Genomic DNA, 16,490 nt, shown 5'->3' on the forward strand with positions numbered 1-16,490 from the left:
CTAGAGTCATGGGTCTGTCCATGTGTACTCTTTGGTTGGTGATTTAGTTCTTGGGAGCTCTGGGAAGTCTGGCTGATTAATATTGTTCTTCCTATGGGGTTGCAAACCTCTTCAGCTCCTTCAGTCCTTCTTCTAATTCCTCCATTGGGATCCCCATGCTCAATCTAATGTTGGCTTTGAGCATCTGCATCTGTATTTGTCAGGTTCTGGCAGAGCCTCTCAAGAGACAGTTATATCAGACTCCCTTCAGCAAGCACTTCTTGGCATTTGCAATAGTGTCTGGGTTTGGTGTCTGTAAATGGTATGGACCCCCAGGAAGGGCCTTCTCTGGATGGCCTTTCCTTCAGTCTCTGCTCCACACCTTTTCTCTGTATTTTCTTTAGATGGGAGCAATTCTGGGTTAAAAATTAGGAGATGAGTGGGTGGCCCCTCCTGTAAACAAAACTTTGCCTAACCTCTAGATATGGTCTCTACAGATCTCCCCTTTGGGGGCATTTCAGCTAATCTCATCCACATTAGGTCCTGGGAGCCTCTTGCTTTCCTCTTGTATCTGGGAATTGCTGGTGGCTACACCAGTTCCCTATCTCCCATTGCTGCATACCTCTGTTCAAATTACTGATTCTACTATATCATTTCCATTTTGTCCTGTATATTTTACGTGTGTGTGTGTGTGTGTGTGTGTGTGTGTATGTGTGTGTGTCCTCTCATATATTCACATCATATGTCTCACATATGATGTGAATAACAATTTTTAAAAAAGTCAGAAGATCTACATAATACCTAGTGCTATAATTTTGATGTTTGATGACACAGAAAATCAAAATTGACTCAAATTAGCAGACAGTGTTATTTCTATAACTCAGTAGTCTTCATAAGTGTGGATTATTTTGCATCAATAAAGATATGTTTGAATGCTCAGAATCCATCAACTTATTCAACAGAAGGTAAACTGACAAACCACTGCTCCAGTGATCACAATCATAAAAAACTTCTCGCTGCCTTTAAAGAACTGGTTCTTTCCTCTTATGAGAATGATACAGGTTCAGAAGTTTTAACACTATTTACAGGACATTTAAATATTTTCCTGTTATTATAGCATATGTGTCTCATTATTTTTTTAAGGACAGAAAGATGGCTTCTAGACAACCAGCATCAATAGAATGAACACACATGTCAGCTGCCTGTCCCTTCCATCCTGAGTCCATGCATTTGGATGTTTTGAAGAAGCTGGTGAGGTAGAAAAAAAACAGTGAAGAATCTCTGAGTTCAGTGAAAAATTCAAGAAAAATGAGAGCTCTAGATAAAGACACCCATTTGATAACATGCAGTCTTTATATATATATATATATATATATATATATATATATATATATGTGTGTGTGTGTGTGTGTGTGTGTGTGTGTGTGTGTGTGTGTGTGTGTGCAGACATGTGCATGCACGGTCTCACACATGTGTGCCCACACATGTAAAATGGTGTACCCAATAGCCTATATATCATATGTATATACACAGGTATTGTCTTGACACATTTCTTACTGATTTCTGAAATGGGTCAAGAAATGTGGTTGATCATGGCATGTTGACTTTTTATCAGCAAATTTCTTAGCCCTATGGTGAATTCTAAGAATTATATACAGCTTATTTTGGAGAGTAACTCTGACACTCTCAGCCTCACTTATACTCCCTGTGTGTTCAAGTCCAGAATATCTATTTTCATTTTTATTGAAGGTTATTTTAAAAAATAATTATGTAGGTCTTAAATTTTAATTAACTCCTCAAGGCATCTGTTAACATAATCACACAGTTCTTCTGGTTTAATTTATTGTGACAGCATGATCTAACTGATGTTTAATTTCACTAAGGTTTAACCCAATTTGGTCATGGTATGACTTTTATACATAGAAGGCTTAGCCAAAATTTTTTTTAGGTTGTAAATTATCTGTTCTTATGAGATATTGGCCTGTATATTTTCTGGAAGTTCTATACTTCTCAATGATTTTGCTGTTTTAAGGTACTTTCATTTCTTTCTTTACTCATTGACAACTAATAGAGAATTCTAGTCTTTTAGCCTTTAAATAAAGATATGTCTGGAATCAAACTGGGAAATTTAAAGTGATATTAAATATCTTTAACAAAATCTTTTGTCTCTTGAGGATATTACATTTTTTTCCAGAAATTAGTTCTTTAACTAGGTATCCTATGTGTTGTCTCAGAGTTAATAAGTTGTTGCTTGCTGTTACTACCTGTTTAATTCCGAAAATATTTGAGATGTCTACCTCTTTGAAAATGCCCCTACTCTTTTTCTCTATCTTTGTCTCACACTCGACCTTTGTCTTTCTCTGTCTCTCTCATATTCTCTGTTCTCTCTCTCTCTCTCTCTCTCTCTCTCTCTCTCTCTCTCTCTCTCTCTCTCTGTGTGTGTGTGTGTGTGTGTGTGTGAACTTGACACACATGAATACACACACACATACACAATAATCGTATTAATAAATTTTCTACCACTTTGGCTAGATGAACCCAACCTTAAACTAAACCAACTGACATGTTTCTTACCACAGCAAAAAATTAACACATTTTCATTCTTTGTTTTTGTTCTGGCTGGTTTTGTGTCAGCTTGACACAAGTTGGAGTTATTATAGAGAAAGAAGCCGCAGTTTAGGAAATGCCTTTATGAGATCCAACTGTAAGGAATTTTCTTAGCACTTGATCAATGATGGTGGGCCCAGTTCATTGTGGGTGGTGCCATTCCTGGGCTGGTAACCTGGGTTCTAAAAGAAAGCAAGCTGAGCAAGCCAAAAAAATAAATGAATAAATAAATAAATAAATAAATAAATAAATAAATAAATAAATAAACAAGCCAGTAAGTAACATCTCTCCATGGCCTCTGCATCTGCTTCCTGGCCTGCGTGAGTTCCAGTCCTGACTTCATTTGGTGATGAACACCAATGTGGAAAGTGTAAGCTGAGTAAACCCTTTCATCCCCAACTTACTTCTTGGTCATGGTGTTTTGTGCAGGAATAGAAACCATGACTAAGGCATTCAACAAGTTAATTGGACTACTCTGCCAAAAACAAAACAAAAACAAACAAACAAACAAACATAAAACCTGTTGGAAATCATCTCCCACACCATTAAGGATCAGAAAAATTCTTCATGTAGAAAAGCCTCTGATTGTCTTCTCCAATCCCCAGTGTGTGCACTCCTTCAGAAACGCATGTTTCTACATGTGTTACCTGAATTTGGGCAGTTCTCCAGATGGGTACTTTTGATGTGCTTGTATGCACACATGCCCTTATGGTTGGTGGAGAAATTTTCCATTGTCATACCCCTGTCATATTTGGTCATAGCTCCTGATGTATTTAGTATTTTTTCCACATTTTGGATCTAAGCTAAAAGGATTTTACCTAGTGTTTTATCTGTGATAAAGACAAATGTTCATTAACACAATGAAAATGTGCCTTAAATTGATCTGAATTTGTGAACTTCTTACACTGCTTGATGATGAGATTTTGAGATGGATATGTACAAGTATTTCATCAGCAGACCTTAGAAACATTTGCCTTTTTGCTCAAACTCTCATAACATTTCAGTGATTACTGAACTATGAGGTAAAATCTACAGGCTTCATTTTGATGTGATTTTCATACTATGGATATACAAATCCAAATGATGCTAAAGAAAATTTTTGGGTGGTAATTTGGGGGGTAATTCTACCCCCAAAGGGCTTACAACCTACAGGTTTAGAACTGGAGCACTAGATAAATAAAGTTAACTCTAGCATTCAGGCTGAGCATACACAAAAATTTGGGATTGAGGGATAAACTTTGTCTTGAGGAGCACTGATGGTGGTTTCTGGGAAAGGGAGAGTCACTGACATTGAGAATATTGTCACATCCAGATTACTATTGGAAGCTATGATTTGATTCAATGGAATGATTAATTGAGTATTTAAAAATATTATTAATTTGGGAGAGAGATATGAAGAAATCTCTGGGGCAGTTAAAAGTATAAAGTTAAAATTGAAAAAATAAAGTAAATATGCATGAAATTCTCAAAGAAAATAAAAGGCACACATTGTGAAAACTTCATTTGCAAAGATAAATAAATAATAAAGTCCTTCATATTTGAAACAGATCTTACATTGAAACAAAAAGATTCTTTTGAATAATTACAGAGAATATATTCCTATGACTCCATTATTATGAGACAAGGAATCATTTCAAAGATTCAGAGGATTACTAAGCTTCATGTATGGAGGCAGTCAGTTAACGCTAAGATGAAAAAAGAACTTTCTAATTAAAATGTAAAATAACAGATAAAAAATAACACTAATGACTTTTGAAAGGAAAGCTTGATAAATTTCCTCATATTAGGAAAATCATGTAAAAAACTAAAAGGAAAGAGAGTATTAAGGAAAGCTGAAATATACAGGCAGTTAATGTGAACATGTTCTAAACTTCATAAGTAGGCAAGAGAATCTCTTACAGAAAAAGAGAGGGAAAATGAATCATAAGCAAAAGTAGTGCAGTGATTGGACAGCAGTCTTCTTTGTACCATGAAAACATCACTATTTGCAGATGACATGATAGTGTACTTAAGCGACCCTACAACTTTCACCAGAGAACTCCTACAGCTGATAAACAAGTTCAGCAAAGTGGCGAGATATAAAATTAATTCAAACAAATCAGTATCCTTCCTATATTCAAAGGACAAACATGTAAAGAAAGAAATTAGGGAAAAGGTACCCTTCACAATAGTCACAAAAACTATGAAATACCTTGGTGTGACTCTAACTAAGCAAGTGAAGGACCTGTATGACAAGAACTTCAAACCTCTAAAGAAGGAAATGGAAAGATCTTCCATGGTCATGGATTGGGATTAAATGCAATCCCCATCAAATTTTCAACCCAATTCTTCATAGAGTTGGAAAGATCAATGTGCAATTTCATCTAGAATAACAAAAGAGCTAGAATAGGGAAATCCATCCTTCACAACAAGAAAACATCTGCGAGAATCACTATCCCTGACCTCAAGCTATATTACAAGGCAATTGTGCTAAAAACTACATGGTACTTGTACAGAGATAAGTATGTGGATCAATGGAATAGAATAGAAGATCCAGAAATGATCCCTCACATATATGGTCACTTGATTTTTTACAAAGGAGATGTAAACATTTAATGGAAGAAGGACAGCCTCTTCGACAAATGATGTTGTTCCAACTGGCACTCAGCATGCAGGAGAATGAAAATAGACCCTTTCTTATCTCCTTATACAAAGCTCAAGTGTAAGTGAATCAAAGATCTCCATATTAAACCAGATACACTGAAACTATTAGAAGAGAAAGTAGGGAAAACCTTAGCACACATAGGCACAGAATAAAATTTCCTGAACAGAACACCAATGACCCCTGCTCTAAGGTCAAAGATTGACAAATGAGACTTATTGAGATTGCAAAGATTCTGTAATGCTAAAAACACTGTCAAGAAAACAAAACAGCAGCCAACAGATTGGGAGAAGATCTTTACCAACCCCACATCAGATAGAGGCCTAATATCCAAGGTATACAAAAAAGTCAAGAAGCTAGACACCAGAGAATCAAACAACCCTATTAAAAATGGGGTACAGAGCTAAACAAAAAGTTCTCAGTTGAGGAATATCGAATGGTTGAGTAGTATCTAAGGAAGTGCTTGACATCATTAGCCATCAGGAAAATAGAAATCAAAACAACCCAGAGATTCTACCACACAACAACCAGAATGGCCAAGAAAAAAAAATCAGATGACAGCAGATGCTGGCAAGTTTGCAGAGAAAGAGGAATACTTCTCCACTGTTGGTGGGATTGTAAACTGGTAAAACGACTCTGGAAATCAGTCTGGCAATTCCTCAGAAAATTGGACATAGTACTACCTGAAGACCCAGTTATTCCACTTCTGTGCATATATCCCAGAGAAGCTCCAACATACAACAAAGACACATATACCACAATGTTCATAGCAGTCCTATTTATAATAGCCAGAAGCTGGAAAGAACCAGATGTCCTTCAGTAGATGAATGGATACCAAAATTGTGGTACATTTACACAATGGAGTACTACCCAGCTATCAGAAACAATGATTTTATGAAATTCTTAAGAAAATGAATGCATCTATATAATATCATCCTGAGTGAGATAACCTAGTCACAAAAGAACAGCCATAATATTCAATCACTGATATTTGGATACTTACCCCAGAAAGCTCTGAACACCCCAAAAACAACTCACAGACTATATGAAGTTCACGAAAAAACAAATGCCAAAATAAAGAATGAAAATGAAAAAGCATTGTGCTTAATCTGTACACACCAAGAAAACTTTGACTATTTCCAAGTTACAGCTTGTTTTACATGTACTTTATGCTCATTGTAACTTGTAAGATTTAATGCATACTATCAAACCTTTAAAAAAATCTAGTACTGACAAAAATGTATTCACACAATTTTTTTGGCAAAAATACCTAAAATCTGTACATTTATCTTTATTTATTAAAATAAAGTCGTTCAACTTATAAAAAAAAGTAAAATGAGGTGAAGAAAGAAAACCTAATAATATAAAATCAGGTTGGCTTATTAAATCTTCCCAAGGAAATATCAAAGTCGCAAGGAAAGGTGAAGGTTCAACTATGAATTGAAGAAAATGATTTAGAGTAGTGGAGTTCTTGGTTACATCTTGTTTTACATGTACTTTATGCTCATTGTAACTAGTAAAACCTTAATGCACACTATCAAACCTTTAAAATTAAAAGCCAAGCACTCACAAAAATGTATTCTTATACTTTTATGCAAAAATGCCTAATTTGTACATTTATCTTTGTTTTTTAAAATAAAGTTGTTTAATAAAAAAAGAAAAAGAAAAAGAAAGTAGGTGCTTAGCCAAGTCAAAATTAAGATGGAAGTTAGAAGGGAAAGAATATCCAAATTACAAAAGAATAACTCACAAATGCTAAGTGTTGACCATAGAAACCATAGCAACCTAACCAAGAGCATCTCAGCAGTGTGGTGTTGCCAGCCAGCTCACAGATGGTTTGGGTGGTAGAGAGGGCAAAGTGTGTTGTGTCATTCTGCAAACATCTCTAGAAATGTACGGATGGTGAGGAGAGAACTGGGTGTTGAATGAAAGGGAGTGAACAACAGTTCGTAGCTTTGTCTTTTAACTACCAGTGAGGAAACTCTACCTTGGAACAAGGGGAGAATTTCATAGCAGTCTTGAGATGATGGATTTAAGAAATAATGCACTGTATAGACCATGGCTGTCATGTATTCCCTATAAGTGTAGTTTCATCTCAAAGGAATTGGACTCTTAATTAAACAACAAACTCTTAGGATATTGTACCATCTGGCACTTTGCTATAAAAGCAAGAGTATCTGATAAAATGAATTTAAGGTAGTGGTGAGGATAGACACCCAAAAAGCTCTTTTAACAGGAAGAATACCAAACAAAGTACACAGGGTAGAGTGGTGATGGACCTTAAAAATTAGGCTGGACAAGGATGCAATATTTTGTTGTTGTTGTTGATGTTACCTTTAGAGGAATTTTGAAACTCCATCAGCTGACCTACTCTCACCAGATTCTTGTCTTGCAACAGGCACAGAAACACACACACACACATACGCACACACATACACACACACACACACACACACACACACACACACACACACACACACACACACACTAACCCTCTATTAAAAACCTCCCTAGGTTGATTTATGTCAAGATGTACTTCAAAATTATATTTTCTCCTTACTATATTTGAAAGCAAATTGCTTATTTTTCCTTTACTTTTCTGTTATCAAAAAATGCTTTCTGCTTCCATTATTCTAATCTCTGGATATTACATGGATTGTGCTGTTTCCTCCAATGTCATCTGAGTAATTTCCTGACTCATAATGGAAAGAAACTCTAGTCATGCTTTTAGATCTAAGAGTACATGCTATTAATGTCTAAAAATGTCTACACAATCAGGTTCTCAAGAACGTTGAATCCCAGACTTTAAAAGCACTCATAGAACTCACATTATGCTTTGCAAAGCTACCAACCTATTCAGAGCAACCACTAATCTAGGAATATTAAATGTAGAAGATGAAAATTCACACTAACCTTTATGAATATGTGTCCATCTTTAAACTGTTAAAAGTCTTTAACTAAAGGCAATGACTAATAGAAAAGTAGAAGGTCACATAATATGTAGGGAGGTCATTTCTAGATGCAGTGAACAAGTACATGATAATTCACAAATAAAACTTGGTCATACTTTGCAGCTGAGAAAAAGATGAAACTGTAGAGTTCTTCAAACTGAGTGATTATGAAGAAATGAAAATGTATAGATAAAATTTGATAGCATTGGCCTTCTTTCTTTTTGAGCTTCATATAATCTGAGAGATGTTCCTTGCATATTCAGAGCCATGTTACATTTTGTTTTATATGTACTTTATGCTCATTGTAACTAGTGAGTTTTCAATGCATACCATCAAACTTTTAAAAAAATCAAGTACTGACAAAAATATATTCATATAATTTTATGCAAAAATTCTCTTAAAATCTGTACATTTATCTCTGCTTTTTAAAATAAAGTTGTTTAATTTTTTAAAAAAAATAATAGCATTATTAATGACATAAAGAAAAAGTATATGAACTGATATTTTTATTTTTCATCAAAAAAGTTAGACCTCATTGTATAGTTTGTGATAAAAAAAATAGCAAATGATTTTGAGGTTTTATACAATGCAAAGTAAAACATTTGAAACATGTAACAAAGGATTCAGGTGAATAAGCCAATAAAACCAATTCTCTGAGATATTTGTATCTTAAATACTATAAAATACCATTGGTTTTCCCATAGAGTCTAATTATTTTACAATCTATTACAAGTACAAAATTTAAAGCTATAGCTAAAAGGCTATAGAACATTAAATGGGAAAACTAAAATTACTTCATTTGTTAAAAAGAAAACAAACAAGAAAAAATAAAATGAAAAACTAATGATAAATACAAAATACAGCCATGGCAGAATTAAAATAACAATTGATATATTTTCTGATTGAATAAAATGTCAAATTTTAAGAAATAGATTGTTAAAGTATATAAAATTTCAGATTTAAGTATATGTTATTTATGAATAATATATTTTAAGATAACCACAAACCCTCACTAGCTGGCATCTGAGGAGCCATGTGGACTTAGTGAGGTAGTTCACAAAACAAACTAATTTACTATCAACATCAAATAAATAAATAAGCAATTTGTAAAACCAGAACCTTAGGCCAAAGTATTTCGATCTGTCCTTCTCTCAGTCTGGAGCATCAGATCTTCATTTATTAATAAAATCCCTAACATATGTCTGTATTCACTCTGTCTGGTCTACAGACTTCTTAGTTCTCAACCGCGGGTGAAAATTCCCATGTGATTCATGTAAATTCTGCTCTCTCTTCTTCTAACTTAAAAAACAAATGTGAGTTGTACATTAATTCTTTATACCATCTTAAAAACAAACAAACAAACAAACTAGTTTTTAATACATTTTCTTAACAACTCTGCCAAAAAATCAAGTAGCTTTTAATCTCTCCTCCTCTGTGTGTAAGTTCCCTGTCTTCTCACAGCAGGATACCTACAACCTGCCAGCAGAGGCTGCCTCTGGCTTTCTTTTGTTTAACCTTTCCACACTTGAGATATCATGAGACTCTGCATGGCACTGGCCCCTTCTTACTTAGAAAAATAAAACTTTCTTTGTAACTTTTAGGCTGAAGACTTAGCATTTTAGTGGGTTCTTGCCTAACATTTGGTTTGCCACCTGTTGCAGTAAATATTAAAAAGTGGTTTAACCTTTTATCCTAAACTAATGTTGGCTCCTGTGGGCCCATCTGGCACTGCAGGATCTATAACTTGGCACTCTAAACTGTCTCTAAGAACTCAGACCTAGTTCACTCCACTTCCCTTGCTGCTTCTGTCCTTGGTAAATATGACCTCCCTCCCTGGCTGTTGGCTTTTCCTTTCCTCCACTGCCCAGTACAAACATGACTCCACAGCCATTAACTTCTTCTCTTCTTTTTTTCTTTGTCTTTTTAAAAAATGTTTTATTGGATATTCTCTGTATTTTTATTTCAAATATTATCCTCTTTCCACCAATCCCAATCCCCCTCCTCCAACCTCCCTCTCCCACCTTGGCATTCCCCTACACTAGGAAAATAAGCCTTCACTGGAACAAAGTCCTCTCCTCTCACTGACTCCAGAGAATGCTATCCTTTGCTGCATATGCGCCTGGAGGCATGGGTCTCCACAGTGGGAACTCATTGGTTGGTGTTTTAGTCCCTGGGAACTGTGGTGGGTTTGGTTAGTTAATAATTTTGTTTTTCCCATGGGATTGCAGACCCTTTCAGCTCTTTCAGTTCTTTCTCTAGCTTCTTTATTGGGGTCCCTGTGTTCAGTTCGATGGTTAGCAGCAAGCATTCTCCTCTGTATAAGTATGGCTCTGGCAAAGCCTCTAAGGAGGCATCCATATCAGATTCCTGCCAGTAAGCACTTCTTGGCATCAGCAATAGTGACTGGGTTTGGTGGCTGCATATGGGATGGATCCTAATATGTCAAACAGGTTTATATGTTAAATTGTCAATCCACAAACCCTCTACACAATATGTTTACAATATACCTTAAACTTATGAACAATAAAATCTAGGGAAAAAGAATAAAATATGGATTTATTCTCCTTACCAATAATTAAAATAAGGAAACAGGTCTGAAGGAATATAGTTCAGGCCCTGAAAATTCTGCAGATCCGGTTGATATAGTCTTTTGGGAGCCCATTTAGTTTCTGAAAATTGTCATTAAAAGTGAGTTTGATCCTCCACTGAGAAACCTACTGATCCAGTTGCATATGTAGCTGAAGCTTTTGATCCAGGAAGGACATGTTTTCTCAATGTAGAGAAATATCAAGGCAATGGGGTGGAAATTGTGGTTAGAAGGGAGTGTACCTTTGTGAAGCCAAGTAGAGGGAGAGGGGACATGGGAGCAGGGCAGGGGAAGGGGATAACATCTCAAATGTAAATACAGAGTATCTAATAAAAATGAGAAAAATGGTACATCAATTAAAAGGAAAATAAATTTGGAAAATGCTTTTACAAAAGTGAGTTTCTTCTTGTCTGTCTTTCTGTTCATAAGACTTCTCCTGCATACACATATGCCATGATGTCATCTGCCATATGACCCTCACCAGAGGCTTCCACCATCACTTCCAAAGTCTGTGATTTAATTTATTGCTACTATTTTTTCAATTATTATGAATGTCAACTTTGATGTAGCTGAAGATAGAAGTCTCTGGAATTAATGTGAGAAGAAGCTTTTGGTCCAGGGTGGGCACGTTTTTCTAATTTTCGGGAATGCCAAGGCAATGGAGTGGAGAGGGTGATTAGGAGGGAGTGCATCTTCCAGAAGAAAAGTGAAGGGGGTGGGGGGCTGAAAGCAGGGTGGGGGAAGGGGATAACATTTCAAATGTAAATACAGAGAGTATCTAAAAAAATTAATGTTGACTTTGCATATAATTGTGGTCTAGTGAAGGTTATTTAGCCTCTCTAAATCCTATATTTCCTACCTGTAACAAAGAATTAAAATGTTTTTTTCTTTTGGAGATATGTTTTAAAGATTAAATGAGGTCAGTAAGGCCCTGAGCACACTGCTCAGCACTTGACTCCACAACAGTTATTTACGGTTTTCACGTTGTAGTGTGTAGGTTCTACACTTCAAAATCTGTACATGTTTCCCATGTTCTAACATAATCACTCACAGATCTGTCTAGAACTTCTCAACTGTTCTCCATTTACAGTTTTGAATGGCCATATCTGATTTGCTTTCTATTCTTGATTTCTATTGCATTTGATTCAGTGTTATCTTCCTGAGTAAATACTGTGTCAACAGATAAACTTAGTTATTTTCTTCATAGGCACAAATCCGTGTTTGTTAATTAATCAACCTACCACCGGAATCGGATATTTTGATTTGTTATAGAAAAGAGCTAAACTAAACAAGGGAAGGAGCACCAGCCCATTTTTTATGGAGGTCATTATTGGGGTTACAGTAAGCATAGCATTCATGGTTCCAGATGTGTTGTAACCTTCAGCATTTGTTTACAAAGTGAGCAGAAGAGATGTAGCAAAGAGACTGAACTGATTTATAAAACCCAGCCCAGAGCTGTTCCCTCTACCTCACAATTACACCATCCCAATATTTAAGGACAGGGCACAACTCAACAGATGCCTTGGGTATGATGCAAAAACAACATAGACCAGGGCAGAGTTAATAACAAAAACATAAGCCTTAGAGAAAGCAGCATCCAACACGACCATCAATATGTTGACCTAGGTGTCTCTTTTATTCTAAATTTATTCCAAAGAGTAGAGGTCAAAGCCATTGTTACCTTTCATGATTTTCTTTCAGTTGATCCAGTGTAAGTAGTTCCAGTGAATGTGTACTTGATATTTTCTATCTGCAACCAGTTTTATATACACATCACAGAATATGCACTCAAAGTTTTTCGGTCATCATCACAGGTACATGCTGTCATTTGCCAACATTTGCCTTCTTGATTATTTTAACCACAAGACCTAAAGTGAAATTTTCATTGAATTAAATTTAATTGAAGAATTTGAGTTATGGCCACGACAGGACAGAATTTGGCAAAGCATTTAAAGACTCTCAGATCTCTCATTACCTTCTGAATTCTAATTAGGCAAATAGAAATTGGTTTCTCTGTCAGAGCACTCTGCCCCAAAGACAAGGCTTCACCACTAAAATCAAAAGAAACAAAATCAGCAAACCTGAGACACGAGGGTTTCTAATAAGAAAAATCTTCATTACAGGATTGCTGCTTCTCATATCGTTTTGTTTTTATTCCTGATGAAAGAAAATAATGAAAACTAATTTTCAAAGTGGGAAAACAAGATACATGTATATATATATGTGTGTGTGTGTGTGTGTGTGTGTGTGTGTGTGTGTGTGTGTGTTTTGTGTGTGTGTATGTATATAGGTACACATATATGGGATTTGATTATAAGATTTTTACTTTAGAAATACTAGTGATGTTTATTATAATCAAGAAAAAATTTAAAAACATTTTAATGACTAAATATTAGTTTCAGATGCACACTGTTGTACTTCGTCTTCGCTTTGCTTTTCATCACACTTAAGTGCATGCAGTTTATGACTCCTAAGTTAATCCATCGGTCAGTGAACTTTAGGAAGTGGAAGGTAAATTCTAAACCTTTCCGTTTCACCTGGGATTCATGTTAACCATTGTATCTAACCAAGTATGCATTCATAGAATTATTCAGAATGTCTTAATAAAATAAGAACAAAGATGATGCTTATGATCATTTAGGATTCTTTATTTTGGTTGCAGGAGAAAATCCATCTTTTGTGGGAGCCACTGCGGGTCTGTTTCAGATCTGTTTTTCTTAGAGAATTGTATAAGCTGAGGGCCATACTGTCCTTACTGGAGTAGAGGAAATTTTTATTGTATCTTTGCATCTCTCATGCCTGGTGCACAGGCGTTCCTGAGGATTCCATAAGTAAATCTTGCTCGGAGATGCCTTCTTTAGGTGTGTCTCATATGCTAGTGTGGTTGTGTTGCATTATGTTTTCTCTTTCACTGTGAGCTCATGGATGCAGTACTTCCCCTGCAGATATATGAAGGGGGTCATTTAAGGTGGTCTTCATTCTATGGCCAGTTGTTTGTACTCTGACATTGTCTCATGATTTAGCCTTAAGGAAAAGAACAGCGGTCCTTCAAAATTCTAGGGGTACTATGGATATTTTAGCTCTCAACTTTTATACTGGTTTTGTGACCTTCTTGTTCAAACAACATCACAAATATTCTTTAAGGGCCACCTTTGTGTTTTTATACTACATATAAATTTCATGGCTCTTCTGACATTTTATGAGGATGAATGGATGGTGAGCACACTCAGACCTGATCATCTATCTTCCTAGCTAATGCCCTGTCTAGCACAGTGCCGATACAGTGAGTGGCTTATAGAAGAGATGACCAGACAGAACCAGAATCTACATCCAAAAATAGGATTGAAGGACAACTGAAATGACACAAATATCTACTTGAAGTCAGCAAATGAGCACATTGGTTTAGGAACTCTCGCATGCAAGTATTACCCAGGTCTCATAAATGACAGATAGTCATAGTTATATAAACAGCATCCAGTCAATCTAAGATAAATGACTTAATGTACTAATTTAGACACTTTTGCTTCGGATGCATCAGAAGGTAAGAGATGGAAAAATCTATATTATCTAAGAAATAAGAATTAAAAAATAAATTAATCATTTTTCATATGGAAATTATGTGTCACATATATGATTATATCAGTAGTCTCCTATGGCTTTAAAATGCAATACTTTCTCAAGACCTGTGGCTAACTCAAGAACATTTTGAAGTTAGCATAAAATTTTATTACTTTTAATTGTTTAAAATACTTCTATTAATGTTATTTACTGTGAAATGATTAAACATGAAAACATATCTCTGATCCTAATACAGTTGTGTTGGATATATAAACTAGAGAAATCCTGTTCTTACCAGATATCTGTGATTACACAAATTTATAAATTGAGTTATTCTACTTAATTAAAGTTTAATATTTAGAAGTATAAAGAAAGAATTAAGGGTGTTTAATAAACCCATGCTAGTTACTGGTACAAAGTCAATTAAACAGAGGGATGGACAATAATTGCCCACCGTTTTCATTTCCACAGAGTTTTTCAGTATTTTGAAAACATGAATATCAGCTGAGAGTCTGGATTCTTGGGGCTACACTGAAAGGCATTCTGTTTTCTGATGCACTCATTTAGAAAATCTAAATACTAATAAATATGCAGTTTGGAAAGTGAAGTGATCCTTTATTTCTAAATTCTTATTTCATTTCAGTTTCATAAGAGGAACAGGATTCAAATCAGTGTCTGTCACGTTTTGTGCAGTGATGGATGGTTCACATGATTCTTGCAATGGTCATCTACTAAGCATACTCCTTTTGCATTATTCAGGAACCAGTGGTTACCTTCTAAGTAGGCAATCATTGTCTCTGGTTGTACTTGCTAGTTTTGTGAGTAACTTGACACAAGCTGTAATTATCACAGAGAAAGCTGGAGTTATCCCAAGTTAGAGTTATCATAGAAAGGGTTTTATGACTGTGTTAGCTCTCAACTTTTATACCAGTTTTGTGATCTTCCTGTTCAAACAATTGAGGAAATGCCTCTGTGAGATCCAGCTGTAAGGCATTTTCTCCATTTAGTAATCAAGGGTGAAAGGGCCCATTGTGGGTGGTGCCATTCCTGGGCTGGTAGACCTGGGTTCTATAAAAAAGCAAGCTGAGCAAGCCAGGGGAAGCAAGCCAGTAAGTAGCACTCCTCCATGGCCTCTGCATCAGCTCCCACTTCCTGATCTGCTTGAGTTCCAGTTCTGACATCCTTTGGTGATGAAAAGTAACTTGGAATTGTAAGCTGATTAAACCCTTTCCTCCCCAATTTGTTCCTTGGTCATTATATTTTGTATAGAAATAGAAGCCATGACTAAGACAGATATGGCCCTATATTGAAAGTTTTAGAATATACCATTAATATAAAAAATGGCATTTCAGACACTTGAGGTAATAAATACAGATTATAGCCAAATGATTTGCTTTATGTAATTCTCATTGTCATCATAAGAATGTTTTTTATTGGGGGCTGAAGAGATATCCCACTGACTGCTCTTCCAAAGGTCCTGAGTTCAATTCCCAGCAACCACATGGTAGCTCATAATCAACTGTAGTGGAACCCGATGCCCTCTTCTGGTGTGTCTGAAGATGGCAACAGTGTACCCACATACATAAAATAAATAAATCAAAAAATGTTTCTTATCTTTTGTGGATAAAGACAAGAATTTGAGGAGTTAAGCAAGCAGATTTTCAGAGCTCATGTCACAAGACCTTAAACTCAGTATGTTCACCACCAAGTCCATGCAGTTAACCTCAGTGGTGCTCTCTTCTACTCTCTAAAAATTTTCAGAGTTATTCTTAGAGTTGTAAAAATTATATTTGTGTAAGTACATAGTCTCAATAATTTAGAAGCATCAATTGACTCCTCATCAAATACTGTATTTCAGATTATTTTGCATCTAAGTTATCACAAGCTATTTATTGGCCAGAATGACCAGTCATCCTGAGAAGTACTAGCCTAGAGCACAAACTAATCATACAAAATTAGTATTTCTAGAACATTAATTTCACCAAGAAGAGTCAAATGCTAAAGATAAACATGATATAAAAACTGAACTAGGCATAAAAAGAAATAAGGGGATTGGCAGGTGCATTTTAGAATAGAGGAGGTAGATGAAGAATTTTTTAAAAGCTACATTTAATCCAACCTCCCAACAAAGTAATAAAGAGGACAAGCTTTGACATCTTCTGACACA

This window comes from Micromys minutus (assembly GCF_963924665.1).
Source record: "Micromys minutus genome assembly, chromosome: 22".
Taxonomy (NCBI): domain Eukaryota; kingdom Metazoa; phylum Chordata; class Mammalia; order Rodentia; family Muridae; genus Micromys; species Micromys minutus.